General features: G+C 46.4%; 2 long non-coding RNA genes across 2 annotated transcripts; both read right to left on the reverse strand.

Moving 5' to 3' along the window:
- Positions 1 to 5,516: 5,516 nt before the first annotated feature.
- On the reverse strand, positions 5,517 to 8,502 carry LOC135907401 (uncharacterized). Its single transcript, XR_010565994.1, has 2 exons — positions 8,108 to 8,502; positions 5,517 to 5,995 (listed from the first exon to the last, which is right to left on the reverse strand). It is a non-coding gene; the product is annotated as an uncharacterized lncRNA (long non-coding RNA).
- A 4,127-nt stretch (positions 8,503 to 12,629) lies between these two features.
- Positions 12,630 to 16,700, reverse strand: LOC135907353 (uncharacterized). Its single transcript, XR_010565979.1, has 2 exons — positions 15,944 to 16,700; positions 12,630 to 13,007 (listed from the first exon to the last, which is right to left on the reverse strand). It is a non-coding gene; the product is annotated as an uncharacterized lncRNA (long non-coding RNA).
- Between the last annotated feature and the right edge of the window lie 548 nt (positions 16,701 to 17,248).

The following is a 17,248-nucleotide window of genomic DNA, read 5'->3' on the forward strand; positions in this document are numbered from 1 at the left end:
TTTTTTCCCGTCGACTGCTCGTGAGAAACTGCAATTATCCCATCACCGCGCCAAATGCATGACATTTTTCGGCAAAAGCACAAATATTTGTCACCTCATAGAGGGAACTTGGGACGTAACTCCAAAATATTGAATGAAAAGTTAAAAGTGGTACAAATATAAGTAAAATTATGGAACATCTTTAACACTTCTAATATGTAACAAAACTCATTGTTTAATTATGTAGAGTAAAACTAAAAGGGCGTAGCCCTCAAAAATTTTACCTGTATCATGAGGGACGAAACAGCGGCTTACGCATCAGCATTAAGGAACAAGAAAGAGAGAGAGAGAGAGAGGAGGTAAAGGAAAACAGCGAGATTGAATAGAAGGGAAAATCCGGTTTGCTACCGTATGGCCGTACGCATGAAGCAGGCGAGAAGCGGGCAAAAAGATGAAGTATCGAGCGAGAGAGAAATAGAGCACCGAAAGACGATCACAACCGGCCGCTATCACCGCTTGCTATCACGGCTCAGTTTCACTTGTAGCACAGCGAACCCCACTTCAGGCTACAGCCGCTGGTGCTGTTCTGTTGGCCTTTTAAAGCTGCAACAGTGCCGTCGTCGCCCTCGGCTCCGAAGCTTATCAGGTCTGCATTCTAAAATGATTTGCACTGATCACGGCCTTGACCAAGGCGCACCAGCGCGATTGCGAACGCTCGTCTCTTTAAAGTGTAGGTATGACAGCAACACATATCTTGTAGAGTCACCGCAACCACACTCAACACACGAGGCGTTATCCGCCCATTCGATTCAACCAGTTGAACCAACTGCAGTAGTAATTGTGTAAGTGTTCACGTAGTCCACATGTTCATTTCGGCTACAGCTATATAGAGAGAAGGCAGTAACAGCAACGAAGAGGTATTCCTCCCAGTCTCCTTCTCGCTTTAGTCAATCAGCACCAGCATTATTGAAGTCTACTATGCAGACACTTACAGTACACACACATCCACGTAGATTCTCTCCACCTCCATATCCCAACTCGCTCCACTGGCGCCCAGCTATCCTGCTTTGTCTGATATGGCTAGGAGTGCATTTTGCAGACTTGCTTTTCTGAACAAAAAAGAAATCCCTATACCATACGGTTTTGCCACAAATTTTGTTATGCAAAGGTCACCTAAATAGAAGCAAAATGTGTAACTCTTTTAGCGGATAAGTTAGGAAAATTATGCTTTGAAATTCTTACTGGGCATATAGGCTTGAAAAAACAAAATTTTATGAGAGAAGAAAAGATATCAAACGCATCAGCCTGAATCAACGCTGAACATGTCATATATAGATTTTCGTAACTTCCGAACTTGATGACAAAGTCGGAATCGGTTTGCAGACACGGACGTAATATTATTTGGCCTGAAAAACCCACCTTTGGTGAGGCTGTACAAGTTTCAAGCTTTCTACAGCAGTACGAAGGAAACCGGTTGTTTTTCTCATGTGTCACAATATTACACTTAGCAATGTCAATTTGTAGCAATGTCTTCTGTAGGAGTCAGAACAGTAGCTAAATGCGAAAACACCTGCGTACTTCCCCCCTATGGTCCCCCACTATGGTGTGCCTCATAATTGAGTCGTTGCTTTGGCACGTAAAAGCACATTATTTAAATTTTTCAGGAACCGCAATAGTGCTAACATCAGTCGCTCTGTCGTAGTTACAGTATTTTATGTGGGTCTCGTTAAATTAACAGACTGTGGACAAGAATTTGCTAAGCGCATTATGATGGGCGCGAAGGATACACATGGTTGCCCACACACACAAATGCGGGATCAGCAGTGTCTTTTACCGCGTCTACAGATAATCATTTGCAAGCAAGGCATCTCGTAGTCATCGTACGTTGGTGGAACGTTTGAAGGTCAACTTCGGTGCGCGTGATCAACTTTGAACGTGGCATCTGGGGCAAGGTCCTTGCCAGTAACGTTAAAAGGACATTAAAAATTTAAAAAAGTTAGCCGGGTGGCGTTAGTAAATTACCGTTTTCCAACGTACCGATCTTTTCTCCAGTTATCAATGTTTTCTCATCAAATCGCCTTGGCGCCATGAGTTGTGCTCGCGCCTTGTTAATATTTTTTTGCGTTAAAAATCCGCAGCATTGTATTTTAAAAAGTCCTTTACTGAACATAACAAGTGCGAAAAACATTTATTGAGGCACAATGGACCAACGACGTGACTTGCATTGACCTACCGGAGTTAGGATTTCAGCGCAATATAAAAATTATGCAACAGTTAAGTCTCTCTAGCGATGATCAATCTATCACCAAGAGATTACGGAGAATAGAATTTTTAAATTGTCTTTTAACTGGCTGTACGGATACAGCCCAATATTATACAGCGTCCCTGCACTCAACATTCCACCTGGACTCAAGAAAGGAGATTGCAGTACCACCCCTTGGCAGAAGTGGTGGCGGCACTTCACGGTCATTTCCCACTATTCTTGACACGTGTACGGTCTTCTCCAGTCAAGAGGCTCAATGAAAAGCATCAATTCTAGCATTAGTCGAGATACGAGGGTTTATGTTTCTTTATAACGTCCCTTGAATATTGAAGTTGTAGGTATTTTCATTTGACCCTATACAAGAAAGAAGCATTTCTCAATTGTTAGTATGTAATCTTTGGCGTTGTCAAGATGCGCTTGATTTTAGATTCAGTTATGCTGTCGTTCAATTGCTGTACTGTTTATCAGAAGCTCTATATATTGAACAATAAGCCACCAGAGCGAGTGATCTCTGTGATATCTCAACGCTGTTTTGGCGAAGTACACCCTTCACAAAGAAAGAGACACAGTGATAGCTTCATAGTGAAAGTAGCCACTGTAATCAATCGCTAGACTTAGTCCCGACAAGCTCTCGCGATCAAAAAGGCTGACGTATCTAGCTAGCTACGCATAGCATCAAAATTTGTTTCGGGACCATCTGAGAAGCCGGGAAAAAAATGTCATTTATATGACGCTTAACATAGATGCTTGTGTACTACTCTTCCAGCGGACGCATCAGGCACTTAGTGCGATTCTTAATTATCATTTTTACGCAGGCAGGTGGACGGAATTAGAAACTCAAATGAAGCATTGTATAAGCTAAGGAACGTGTAGCAGTCGTCACCTACTGTAGCAATAAAAAAAGATGAGTGACGAAAAGTCAAGGTGCTGTGTTCGATGAAAGCGTTTCTGCATAGCAGTGCTCTTTCGCAATTTCGAGCCATAGACGGGTCTTATATATCTGATACAGCGAGATATATGAGACAACACAACCATGGCATTTCTTGCTTTTTTTTCAGTGAGTTGGATGACTTTTCTGATCAACCCTCCCTCATTTCCGTCTACGCTCACACCTACTTCTTCAGAGCGTATATTGCCACAGCAGCGACTTTTGCTACTATATACTATAATGCAAAGTCAGTCCTGCCGGTATGCGAAGGCAAGTATCACAGTCAGAAGCGCCGTAGAAAGAAAGCATGGCGGGAGTGCCGTCGATCAGGTTAACAGTCCTTTTCTTTCCACTACATTTTCGACAATAGCCCCCAAGAGGTTTTCCTTGAGGCTGACACGCGGTTCTGCACTCCCTTACAAATAGCTCAAGATAGCCTACGTCTAAGCTTTTAAACAGGGTAGCTCCCGCAATTCATATTGCCCCTTTCCACTGACCTTGTTTTTCGGTTTTTTGACGTGAACCAGCTGGGGGCGCTCATTCTAACTTTTTTATTTCATTTTTGTCTGCTCATTTATCCCACGAATAACGCCTGCTTCATCCCAGCCCCGGGTCGGCCCGGCATTGTACTATGTTCGGCATCTGGAAACGTATGGGTAGTGCTTAACGCTTGCTTCATACCCGCCGCAGGTCGGCCCGGCATTGCACTATGTTCGGCATCGGGACAAGTATGGGTAGTGCTTAACGCCTGCTTCATGACCGCTGATGGTCGGCCTGGCATTTCACTATGTTTAGGATCGGCCCCTGTATCAGTAGTGGTTAACGCCTGCTTGACTCCCTCCGCGGGTCGGCCCGGTATTGCACCATCTTCGGCATCGGCCCACGTATGGGGAGTGCTTAACACCTGCTTCACCTCCGCTGCGGGTGCAGCCGGTATTGCACTATCTCCGGCATCGGCCCACGTATGTGGGAGTTTTTTGCTTATGACAGAAAAATTTGCTTGGGCGGTGGAGGCATACAGCTTCGCTGTAAAATGAGCACGGGTTTGTCAGAGCCGTTCCGTCACAGAAGCCCATTGCCAGTGAAGAAGCTTTATGCTTTGCTGGCACCACATGTGCATGAAAAAAAAGCACCTGTATTCGTAAAAAAAGGTCCCAAAAGTGCCACCTAAAACTGTTTCACCACATATTGCTTGCAAATTTGCGTGCTCGACGCATAATGCCCGCAAGCGGCTGGTAGGACGCAAGCAGCACCCCTGAATGAAAACGTGTTTGGCCTAAAATTCGCACCTTCTTTTTTAGGATAGACTACGCCTGTCTCTTGATGCAGTGCACAGCACCAATACACTTTGCACGCATACGAAAAAGGAAATGCAGTCACGTTCTCGCTCGTTGAATTGGGTGCTGTGGGGGCCACTGGACCTATGTCAACAATCTCAACGACCCAACATTGCCGCCTTCATCGCTTGTTAATCCTGCTATTCTCTTCCAAGACCCCTGTCTATTCCTGGCGCAAACGTAAGGGACCATACTTTTGTGGCGTGAGCAGTTTAGATGCGAACTTCCAGCTCGAGGCAACGCTGCCTTCTTTACAGTGTTTCTCAAAACTACCAGCCGCAGCCAGCGAAGCAACCCGGTTTTACTTGGCTAGTACCATGAAAGGAACCTAAGTGCGCTGAGTATCAGTTGTTTTCTCACCAGAATGAAATACGGGCCCGATATCAGTGAAATTGATCGACTGTGCAGGACGACTTGCTGCTTTGCACACACGTGACCTTGACGTGTAGATTGTTACAGACAGCGCAAAAAGTCTGGCTGTCCAAATCAGCATGCGTGACGCCGATAGAACCTACAGCGCAATCTCAGTGACACTCAACTGCTGACAAAATTTGGCCTTCTATTCCAAGCAACATCAGCTGCATTCCAATGGGGGAGAATTGCCGAGACAATTGCGTGCGTTAATTAAGGTGCACAATAAGAAGCCCAGGTGTTTGAAGGCATATTCAGAGACCCGCATAACCATCTCTGTAGTTTTGCGAGAAATTCATTGATGTGTAGGGATCGTTTAGGGCAAACTCATCCAGGACAGGAAAAACACATTTGTGTTCTTAAGATGCCAACATTACATCGTAGTGAACTGCTGCTTTAATTGTCAATCTTAACTCGATAGAATATCTTTCTTCTGATAGTCGCGATTTTCATAGTTATCAAGAGATTTGGGCTGACTTGGAACCGACGTGTGCGGAATATTTAGCCATAAACCCGACACCGCGACGAAATCTGTCGGTGACACAATGCCAACGTGAAACAGTGATAAAACCCTCACACACAAAAGAATAGGCCTTGGTTGTGTAATAAAAAATTAAATGTTTTTATTAATGCTACTTTGCGTTAGTACAACGCTGCAAGGCAGGATAGCCCATCAGACAAGATTCCGGGTGAAAGTACGCAAGCAAACGCTAGCGCTTATAAAAATCGCAACGAAATTACGTTTATTGCGTCATGTCTACAACATGGATAGACTTCGTAACGCGATGCCAATGTACAGAGCTTAAAAGAATGCACGATTTGTGCTTGCTAAAAAAGTTGCAATTCGTCCTTTTAGAGTCCTTTTTAGGTCCGTTGGGCCCTCTCCATATCTTCGGTCGTTTCGGCACCAGGTGTAGGCGGGGTCACTAAAAACAATGCCGTCATCAATGCACTGGTTCTCCTACGAATGGGGGTAGGATGCAAGTACGGCCGCGAGGGTCTGCACCACGTACGAGATGATGCGGAATGGCACCGTCAGCGCAAGATAGCAGAGGCGCATGGGCATGGTCATCCAATCTGTGGAAAGAAACGGGTACATTGATACATCAGGACCAAGGCTTGGCCTCCCGAGAAGTTTTCTCCAGATAAAGCACACTGGAAATAAGCACATAGTTTTGTTCTATGTCGCGACAGGATTCACAAGAATGATGGCTGTGATACGGTAGTAACATGCCACGGGAACTTGGCGACGTGGTAATGCGCGATCAACCGACACGATACTCGACTTTGGCTGCCTTCGTTCACCATACAATCATTATTGCCCTTGTTTTGACAACGGCCCAACCGAGAAATAGATTTGGGTAGGTCTTACAATGCGTATAAAACTGGATACCGTACATCACAATGGAAAGTTTTAGTTTAGCGTTTGCAACTGAACGTAAAAGCATTATGTACGTAAAAAATAGCACCCTTCTCACTGCACATGCTCGGAACGCTATAATAACGCACGTTATTTCGCGAGTTTAACGTCCGTAATGTTTACGGACCCTAAGAAATAGCGTTGCAGAACGTGGCGGCACCCATAGCTCCCGCTTCAGCCGGAACTCTCGTGATCGCTACACCCTGAAGCAAAATTACACCCTTTTGCCACGCAACAATAATTGTAATCTGTCTTGTCCGCATTTGCTTTCGTTACCGCGGCGAGCTTGGCACTTCTTTGTAATGAACGGTATGCGCGTTGTCAGAATGACAGCGTCCCGGACAGGAAAGTGGCGGCCGCGGCGTTTACAAGAAAGGAAACGCAAGCAATGCAGATTACGATTATTGTGTGGCAGATATACACCATAAAGGGCGTACTTTTGTTTAAGAGTACGCTCATACTCGCGTTGATCATGAGTAACTATTTTAATGAGCGTTCGCATGCTTTAAACTCACCTGTTAATACGAGCGCATTAGTTCGCCCATTTTCTGAGACCGTTCCCCGATTCTGGCGCCCGTATATGTAACGATACGGGTCCACATAGCAACAGCAGGATGATGGCTAATGGATCGTCTTGGCTTGAATACGATTGGCACTAAGCACCAGACGGCGTCCTGTTTGATAACGTTTTCTTTACGCTTCTGTTTCCGTGAGGTAAACTACAAAACTTGAAAGAGCGCGCACCGTGACGTCCCAAAAAGGTGTTTACGTTTAACGTACGTAAGGCGACAGGTGATGTTCTAAAACTGTCTAATAAAGCTTGACAACCGAACGTATGATGCCGGGTAACTTAAAAGACGGAATTCAGCGCTGTTTGTTGGAGCGGCGCCTATCTGGCGCAGGAAGCACTTCTGATAACCGACTGCCCGCAGCGCTTGCAGTCATCTATGTATTTCACAGAGACCATAGTATACGTGCGGTATCGGTATCAGAGCCACAACGTCGTTGACGTAGCACAGCGCGCTCCATAAAGGTTGGCATATTGAAATCCCAATGACACGATATAGTTTGTGTCCTAATGGAGCAAGCGTATAAGCAGATACGTAGACTGGTCATCATTCCCAGGTTAATATAACGGTCACAATAACAACTCACAAGCGCCTTCAAAAAATTCCTACAAGCAGTTTTTGCGAAAAAAAGTCATTAAAGGGGCTTATAAGCCAGTGGTATTACTACAGGGAATCCGGTAAAGGGCTCCGATTGTCTCCCTAACTTCACTCTGAGCAAGCGACCCATCTGTCGAACACCGACAGCACCGTTATGACAAGAAGTCGCATACGCTTTCGAAAGCGCCGGGTACGTAAGCGTCCTTCTGTTTCAGGCTAAGCGGTTCTGAGCCAATGCATGCCCCGTCTCTAACAGTTTATAGCTGAACAAACCAAATGTACTACAAAGAGACAGCGCAGCAAAGTAAGGTAAGCAACAGCATTAAGCGGCGCGACACAAGACACGGCAAAGCAACCAAAGGACAAAGCGTTGTTCTATGTCACGCTGTGTGAAGCTCTTGCTTGCAAGGTGCGCCCACCCGTCCAAAAAAAAAAAACACTGTGAAAGTAGAAGGTAACAAGAAAAACATCGATGACACCGTAGTTCTGCCGTAGACAGCTATTTAAGTAAAACTGCCCTACCCAAGAACTAGTTCCATCACGGCCGATGGCATTCGCACTCTTCGCTCCGTTATAGTATTACGCGAAAGAGAGTAAACTTACAAAGCAATGAAGCGCAGTGCGCCACCCAGCTTGCAGTCGTGGATCTGGAGGGCCTTGCACGTCTCGGCTGGGCTGCCCGCCGCTCCGCTCTTCTCTGAGCCTTGCGGTACGCTCGGTCAGTAAGGCTCTTGGCTTTTATTCGCTGCATGATGTACGAACTGCGCAGCTTACGAGAGCGAACAGCCTAGCTCATCCGAGCGTGCGGCTCTTATAACCAGAAGGCCGAGCATGCTCAGATGGCATATACCTGGCTCGGCTCTGTGAGGCTCCTGGCGACGGGTAGTGTAAAGCAAACCCCGCCTAATTATGAGGGCGAGGAGAGTACCGTCGAGCGCCTGGGGGCCACGGTACTGCGCATGCGCAGTGCCGTACCCCTACTATAAACAGCTATGTTGTCCCACGTCTTCTACTCACAACGAAGCAAAATCGAATTCATTTGAACAAAGAGAAAACTGCGTAGTAAGTGGCTGTGTGACGTCCCTAAGGCGTCCGTGCACATATTTCTATAGTTCTGCGTATGAGATATGGGCGACCGTGATTAGATGTACTGAACGCATACAGCGCTGTAGCGTTTTGTCTGTGCAAGCCAGCTTTCTCGTGTTTTGGGGTATCGCAGTAAGTAACCTCGGGTAATATTTATTTTTAACACGTAAGCATTCCTAAGCCACTCACCCAGGAAATCTGTACGTCCGTTTGTCTATGCGTCCGTAACGCGTAACATGGCGCACTCTATAAAAAAATTAAAGAAATTGGAAAGGAAAGATGGTGGTGGTGGTGAGTTCCGAAACTACGAGCCCAAACTTACAAGTCCAGTGTCTTACTAACTAGGCTAAATGACTACCATTATTTTTGCATGGTATTTATTACAGTGAATCGAAGCTATATCTGGAGGAACTATTTGCAATATTGCGAGCACCAGGTGGTCCTAACGAATGGCAGCTGAACAAGCATTAGGTACAAAGAAAACACTACACAAAGCAATGTAATCCATCACAAAAACAGTCAATATTGTATACCAACGTGGTTCAAATTCATTTGGATCGTAAATGTCCTTTATGTGCGTAATCATTTCAGAGAAATGTAATCTTCAGGAAATTGTTCTTACTGCATTTCGGTCTTGTATACGAGTTGTCCGCAGGATATGCAAGACTATTATTAAAAACACATCGAATGGTACACCATCACACGGAACAAGATATCGGATACTACCAGAATTTAGATCTACATATTACTGCAGATGTCTATGGAAGACATCCCAGACTAAAATGGATTCTTTACAATCAATAAAGCAGTGTTCAATAGGTTGAGCCGCCTTACAAAATTGGAATTTATTTGATGAAATGAAAATATTTTTTTACTGATGCAGTTTTCAAACTGGGAAGGTTACCATTTGTAAAAATGTTTTGTAGAACGTGAAACTGGCATTTCAAACACCCTTCTAAGTACATAATCTCTGACATCAATCTGACAAATATTGCTCGATAATACAGTTGCGGGAACAACATTCAACAACTCATATAAGTTGACGAACTTTTTTTTTCCTGCGCACACAAGTGTTGATTGAACTTGTGACCACTTCCGCAGTGTCGCTTTGACTCTACGGCCCACTTTAATGCGTCTCTCATTCTGCTCTTCCTGCGTAAGTTGTCGCTTGACAAGTTTACATGGTGCTTATTTTTCATAAATAGCGGAAACGTACCGTACCGTCACGTGGACAACGTGAACTTAAATTTATCCTGTTTCCCTGAACCGCAGTCGTGTCTAGAGTAGTAGTGTTTTCTTCCCTTCTCACGTCACCTTTTCCCTATCCTACCCCTACCCGTATGCGAACTGCGAGCGAAGAGTGGCGAGGCTGTTATTCACTCGTTTCGTGACTCCGTTAGTTCTGCCCATTATCTGCCGCCTCTCCCCCCTCCTTTCTACAATAAATATATGCAACTTCTCCTTGGACTTGCACGTTAGTAGATTGTTGAGCACGGCCTTATTTGTAACGCTTCTGCGGCGGGTCACGGACAATTACAGCTCTCAAGAGGCTGGTGTGGCGATGCCCAGAGAGCTCCAGAGGGCATTGTGCACATTGAACCCGGTGCACTAGCCCAAACGAGCACAGGGCCACAGGGGCACACGGGTCCACTTTCCACTATTCCCCACCCCTGCCATGGCCCTGACCAACACCCTCCACAGAACATGCCCTGACGCGGTGTGCTAGACAGCAGCAGCAGTGGGAAAGTCGAAGGAAGAAGCAAAGAAAGCTCGACTTTAAAACAATAGAAATGGCACCTTGGTATTTTAAAGGGAAGCTGAAAGGTTTTCAAGAAAAAATGAGTGAACATCTGTAAATAATGGTTTTCAACCCTCCGAATTCGAATGTCGTATCGAATTTGAGCGAAAGAAAGCGCAAACATATTTTATTTCGACGAAAAGTGCAGCAGCGGACACGCCCAGCTCGCGCGTCTCGTTTCCGTCTGTGATTGGTCGGGCGCCTCATGACGTCAACTCTAGCGACCGACCGCTGCCGCTACACATGAAGCGCGGTGCCAGGTAGTTTGGTGCTGTTTTTCTGAGGCGGTAATGGAAAATATAGAGACTGCATTTTTCTGAGGAGTTCAGCGTCACTCCCTACATGTACGAGCCGACTGCGAAGAGCCGGCCTCTCGAAGAAGCAAATGATGTTGGTGCGAGCAGTGCTTTCGACGCGAACGAAAGCAGTCTTGGGATCTCCTCGTGTTGGAAATGCTCTTTGGTGAGTATGGTTTTTGCAAAGCGATCTAGTGATCTCGGCGATCTAGTGAGCTCGTTTCCGGTCAAACAACTGCAGTGTTGTGTTCCTGCATGCCTCCTCGTGGAACGTAAGCGGGGATGCGATCGTCGGCATCTGTGCGCTGTCCAAAGCTGTCGGCAATCTACAAAGACGGTTGAAACGTGTGAAAAGCTTCCCGGTTCATGCAGTACGTGTAGTGACCTTCATCTGTTGACTACCACTCACACTGATTGCCACTCACGTTGACTACCACGCACGTTGACTACCACTCTACATACGCGCAGACGCACCAACAAAGGAATGCAGGGTCGATCGAAGCAAATTACTATGGCACGCACGCAGAAACAAGCGCGGTCAGGCACGGTCGCGGACGCTGCGAAGGAACGAAACATTAGAGTTGACGTCACAACACCGCGGTTTCCGGTCTCCGCTCGCATCGTGAGCGTCAGCAGCAGCGTGCGGTATTCGACGGGGGGCGGAGCTACAGCGCAATTTCAACCGACGATTACGTCGCTCCTAATTGAAAAAAAAAACCAAATTTACCTACATGGTTTATAAGGTTCCCGCATCCGTATATGAGCGTCTTATTAAATTCGACAGACTCTTCAGCTTCCCTTTAAGTTAATGCGGAGGCTATCACAACCAACTTAGCAGTTTTGCGAGTGAAACGTTGGTGTATAGGGGGTGAAAGCGGCAACCACACGTACGCGATATTCAAGCGACAGCGACAACCAGAGCGTTTCACGTCGGGGGCCGACAACACTGACACGTCACCAAATAAAGTAGCAGTAAGTTTACGTTGCTGTTCGAATCAAAGCAATTGTACGCGTGTAAAACAATTTTAAACATACCACGAGGCCACTGTTTAAACCAAGGGGCATTAGATCTAGTATATTCTGTCATCACCAGTGCAAACCCGTTTTAAATGGCTAGCGTGAAATGGCGTCACGCCATCTGGTGAGCAAAGCTCAAAACACTTTTGCAGCTCTCGGTGCCGTCGCAGGCCTAACAGTGTCGAAACGAAGAACCGATCTTCACAATAACGACAAGACAGCGCCGAAACTTCGGCCTCATTTTGAGATTAGATTAAGCGATAGACGATTCTACTGTTTGCTTCTTTCCTGCCACGGGATAATTTATGTGGCAAGAGCGAATTCAGGCCGAAGTGAGCGGATCAGCGCGCACTAGTTGCTCTGATGTTGTTGCGCACTTATGCTATCCCTAGCAAAGTCGCCACATGGAATTCCGGGCGACAAGGGAAATCTTTTGGCTGGTGAAAAACCGGCGGAGCAGCATGCGACAGTGATGGATCGCCATCCGCGACGGCAGAACTTGTCACCGTCCCTCGGAAATCGAGTGCCTGTGGAGCAACAAATACTTTTGAAAATGTATCATAGAAGTCTGTCTCACATTTATGTCTTTAGGACGTGAAAATTAGCCGAAACGCAAGTGTTAAGTTATGTGGCAATGGACTGAATAAACTTTTTCTTGAACTATTCAGTTCGCAAATAGAAGTGTTTTCCTTGTAGCATGTGTGCACACATGGAAGAAATTTGTGCGAAATGCTAAGGCATGAAGCAACCTGTGATAATGCGTTGGTGCGCGACGCACTGCTGAGCAGCCTATTAATTTTACAGTAGTCGGATTCTTGGTTCGAAAGTACCAATCGATACCTGTATCTTTTTTTTTCTCTATACAGCCTCGAAGCCAGATAGCCAGGCAGATCAAAGAACGTGGGCACGCAAGGAATGCAATCAAATATAAACTTCCCATGAAATGACTTTATTGTCTAATGTGGTCTGAAATAGAGCTCGAGTGGGTGACGTACGTGATGCCAATGTAGGGTGAGGTTAAAAACAATCATGACTTGGTCCGGCTAAAATCAGCTCCATTTCGTCCTTTTCAATGTTTCAGGTCTGCGATATCTCTTGAATGTCGTCGGCATTTTGGCTCGGAGTCCATTTCACAGGAAGAAGCGGCGTCTTGAAGGACGGCGCTGGGTGGAGGCTACCTACATAGTCACCCATGAAAGGAGCCTGGCTGGCAGAAAGGCCGCGACAATCCGCAGTGCAAGCAGAATGATGCGGATAGGTAGCTGCAGCAGCACCACGAAGAAGCGCACCAGCACGCGGGGCATATCTGTGGGGGAAAAAAAAAGCCAAATTAGAGGCATCAGCACCAATACTTGCATGATAAGAACTGTTGCCGGTAGCCAGTAGAATAGCCACTGAGTGCGGCGCATCGACATAGCAGCTGTGGGCACAGAGGTTCGTAGAAGTACTAAAAGGAACTGAGGAGCCAGTGTCTATGGGAGCTGAAAGCAGGGTGGTGCAGCTAGCATTGTAATGATAGTACATGCATTTGTCGTAATCTGGTCTATCTTTCATTACAAACTTTTGTGAACTGACGTTTTTCAAGAAAAAACAGCTTGATGAACAATTGAAGCAACATTAAAATTCCATGATGGCAGGTTTCGAGGACGTCACCTCCAGACCAGAAGCTCGATGAGCATGCCATGAAACGACAGGCACACGGAGAAGCGGAACCGCTGCTATCAACAGTGGTTATGTGCTTCCGGAGTCTTATTGCCTTTTGTATTCGGAAGTGTAGATGAACGCAGATATGAAGCGCAATATACGAAACCAAATGAACGTATGAACATACAAGCACGAAGATCAGACGAATCCTTAAACTAACCATCTCCCACGACAGCTGAATGATGGCAGCACCGATGTTCGCCGTAGTAATAATTGTAAGAAACTATTTTGTATGCCCCAATGAAACAGCTTTCAGAGAACTGTCATTGCGCTCGTAAATCCGGCAAACCTACGTTGACCATAAGATCGAAAGCTTTCAAAAGCTAGGAATAGTTTGCGTAAAGTTTAGCTGTCGAGCCACGTCAGTAGTGCTGGAAGCGTTCAAGGAGTGTTCCAAGGCCGTATACGCCACGTGGCCACAGTGGGTCGATACGTTGAAAGGGAATTCAGGCAATATTGCGCACCAATAAACGAAGAGTGGCATATATGGCCTATGATCAGATGCTGCGAAATGGTTTGAAGATGAATAGCAAAGAGACTGACTGCATGCCGCGGATATTAATGTAGTGATGAAAACTTAGTGATAAGCTAATGATCAAAGAACAAGAACACACTTAATGCTCGGCTTTGATAGGATGCTCACCGGAGTGCTAATAGAGTGAGCGCAGGCTACCGATTTCCCAGCCGAGTATAAATGAAAAGTAGATTTGGCGCGGCATCGGATTGATGCGCGATACGCGAGATGTGCGTTTGCTTCAAGAATATGACACAAGCGAACCAATGACGCAAGGGCGAGCGCAAAAACCAGATCATGGTTTGCACAGTAATAGCACAAAATACTGTCTGAAGGAAGGGAACCTAGCTGGCGGAAATGGCACTTCTGCTACGACACTACACGCCCACTGCGCTGCCCAACTTCACTGTCATGGAGGCCATAGCGTGCACGCTACGTGAGTACCACTACTCCTGAGTGACCATAACCACTAGAACGACCGGGCGCACCGCGTTTTGAAAAAGTCAGCCTATATGACGCTTGCGCAGAATTGTAGATTGCAATGCGTTTTGTCTTTGTGCCTAGAGCTAGGCTGCTGCTTTCGCTCGTAGGAAATCGGCACTGTGCCGCCACTTAAATCATGCGCACAATGGCAAAGTGCTCTCGAACGCCGTGCTTCGAGGTACACGGACACCTTGTACTTATAACACGTGCTTCCATACGGAATGCATTTGAGCATGCGCAGCCACACGGAATTCTTTCGCGCCTTACCAGTTACACAGCTATACGATAACCTGCGATTGCCGGTGATGACGCCGGAGTATCGGTGAGCAAAAGCGAAGATAACACGCATCGTAACTTTCAAGGGAGCGCTCTTCAAGACGTTTTCTGTCCTTTACATCAGCCGACCGGGCCGCCTACGCCGGTGATCGCAACTGTTAAAGCTTCGGTAACCGGCAAGACAAATAATTTGGGCAGTTTCATCAGCGAAACGGGGCATTCTCAGATGCAGGCTATGAGGAACCAAGCACCATCGCTACATGACCCTAATGCAGGCTAAATCACATTCTAGCGCGCTGCGATAGTCTACTGACGAAGGTGCCATATCAAGGATGATGGTCCCGCCACTGTGTTCACTGCGTGCACCGAACACAGAAGGTAGAGCACGCGCCATACTGTTCATAGGCATCAAATCTTCAGAAAAAAGAAATTACAAGAAATTCTAGTTCATCAATTGAGCTAGCGTGAGAAGTTGTTAGTACGTAAACTCTCCTGACGGTCGTGCTTGCGGCTTCAAACATTCCCACTTTGAAGTCTGCAAGTACTTCTATTTTTCTAAATATTGTGAATGAAACGTCTGCTTGTATGTGTTATCATTGCAAATGGCTGGATTTATATAAAGGTGCTCTTAAATACAACAAGCGTATAAAGGCGCAAAGGCGTTTGAAGCTTCCACAAAGGCGTATACAGCTCATAGTTCGCATGCAAGTCGAACGGCCATACTACGGCCTTATAATCACTGGCGCCAGAGTTTTCTTAAGTCATTTTTGAATGAAGCTGTCTGCAGGGAGCTCAGCAGTAAGCCACAGCGCTAAGGGAAGTTTTCCTAGCATTTTTTTTCTTGCCTTTCAATCAAGCAAAGCTCTAACATTAACTTGAAAACTTAAGATTAGGCAGCCCATTTGGCGACCACTGGCGTCACTTGCAAGACAAATGACGGTGCAGCACGGTTCCGTAGCTTTAGGATGCCAACATGTCCCACTGCTGCTTTAGACACAGGCTTAGTCGTGCGGATCGAACGCTCTGCCACAATATATTTGGGCGCCATCCAAACCAAACTAACTTCCAGGAGAGAAAACGAAACAAATAGAACGCAACAAGCGCATTCTTCAATGCCCGGTCGCCTGCGCCGTAGTCACTAAATCTTGAAATAAAGCTGTCGAACCAACAAGTTTAACTACGCCCTACCACATCGACACGCTTACGGCGCTGCAGCGCTAGCATACAGGAAGTAAAATTATACCGAACAGGAGACGTGGCCCTACCTGCAAAGGCAGAAGTGGCCCTCCGACGTTCAGCCAGGACCACCCGCCGGGTTTTCTTTTTCACGAACTTGGACTTGGCCGAGTAACCCACGAGCGGCATGATGATGTGATGGGAGCGGTCAGCGAGAAGCAAGTAGCCATGCGCTTCCCCGGCGAGGGGTTCTTATGTACTGAAGTGCGAGCATGCGCAGTGAGCCCATCTCGGGCTTGGCTCAGTGAAGCCTCGAGCAATGACTAGTAAAGAAAATCCTGCTGGACGGTGCAGCATACCGTACGATTGCCCAGACAAGATAAGGAGCAAGCTGGAAAATTTATGCGGATGCTGCGCACTGCAGGAATCGATGTAAGCGAAACTTCCTGTGCCCTTCGCTTTGACTGACAATAATCAGCGGTGATGTTCGCGGTGAATATTTGATTTCTTCAACGCTTTGTCAAGTGCGAGAGTGGCGAGTTGATGTTTGAGGCTACCCTGCACGCACCACTGCTGTTTTCTGCGTAGTACACAGGATGCATGGTTAAACGTGTTTTCTTGAGGCTTTGCTGTGCGCCAGTGCTCATACCCTCTAGAGGGTAAGCATTGTCATTGTCTCTCGTGGCACATCACACTGTGGAAGAAATGTTAACCCTTAATCAAATTGTGGCACTCTTCGTGCGAAAACCACAATCGGTATGTGAGGCATGCCGTAGTGGCGTGCTCGGAACTAATTTGGATACCCTTGTGTGCTTTAACCTGAACCTTAATCTAAGTGCACTTGAATTTTTTCTATTTCACTCCCGTCTAACTGTGACAGCAGCGGTCGGTATGGGGAACACGTGACCTGGAGCAATGCCATAGCCGCAAAGCTGCCTCGGCGGGCGCAGAAGTGTTGATTTGACGTGTGACCGCTTCCGTAGTGTTACTTGGACCCGAGGGTGCTTTAAGGTGGCTTTCAATCCGAGCGTTCTGCGTCAGTTGTCCGCTTGACAGACTTGTGTGGTGTTTCTTCTTTTAGGAATGGCAGAAACGTACCACACCGTATACCTTCAGTGCGCCCGCTACCACTGTCGTGTCTATGGTAGTAGCCGTTTCCTTGCCTTCTCACGTCACATTTTTCATCTAGTGCCCTCTTGCCCTGTTTGGAAACTGCGAGTGGAGAGTGGCAAGGCTGTTATTCACTCATTTCACGACTCCGTCTAATCTATCAACATATTCTATAAATAAAATAACAGGACTTGAGTGTCCCCACCGCGAGAGAATCATTTCTTACAGCCAAAATTAGGATAATAGATGATGAGAATGAGCAGAATGCGATTTTTCATTGATCG

The sequence above is a fragment of the Dermacentor albipictus genome, chromosome 10, assembly GCF_038994185.2.
Source record: "Dermacentor albipictus isolate Rhodes 1998 colony chromosome 10, USDA_Dalb.pri_finalv2, whole genome shotgun sequence".
NCBI lineage: Eukaryota > Metazoa > Arthropoda > Arachnida > Ixodida > Ixodidae > Dermacentor > Dermacentor albipictus.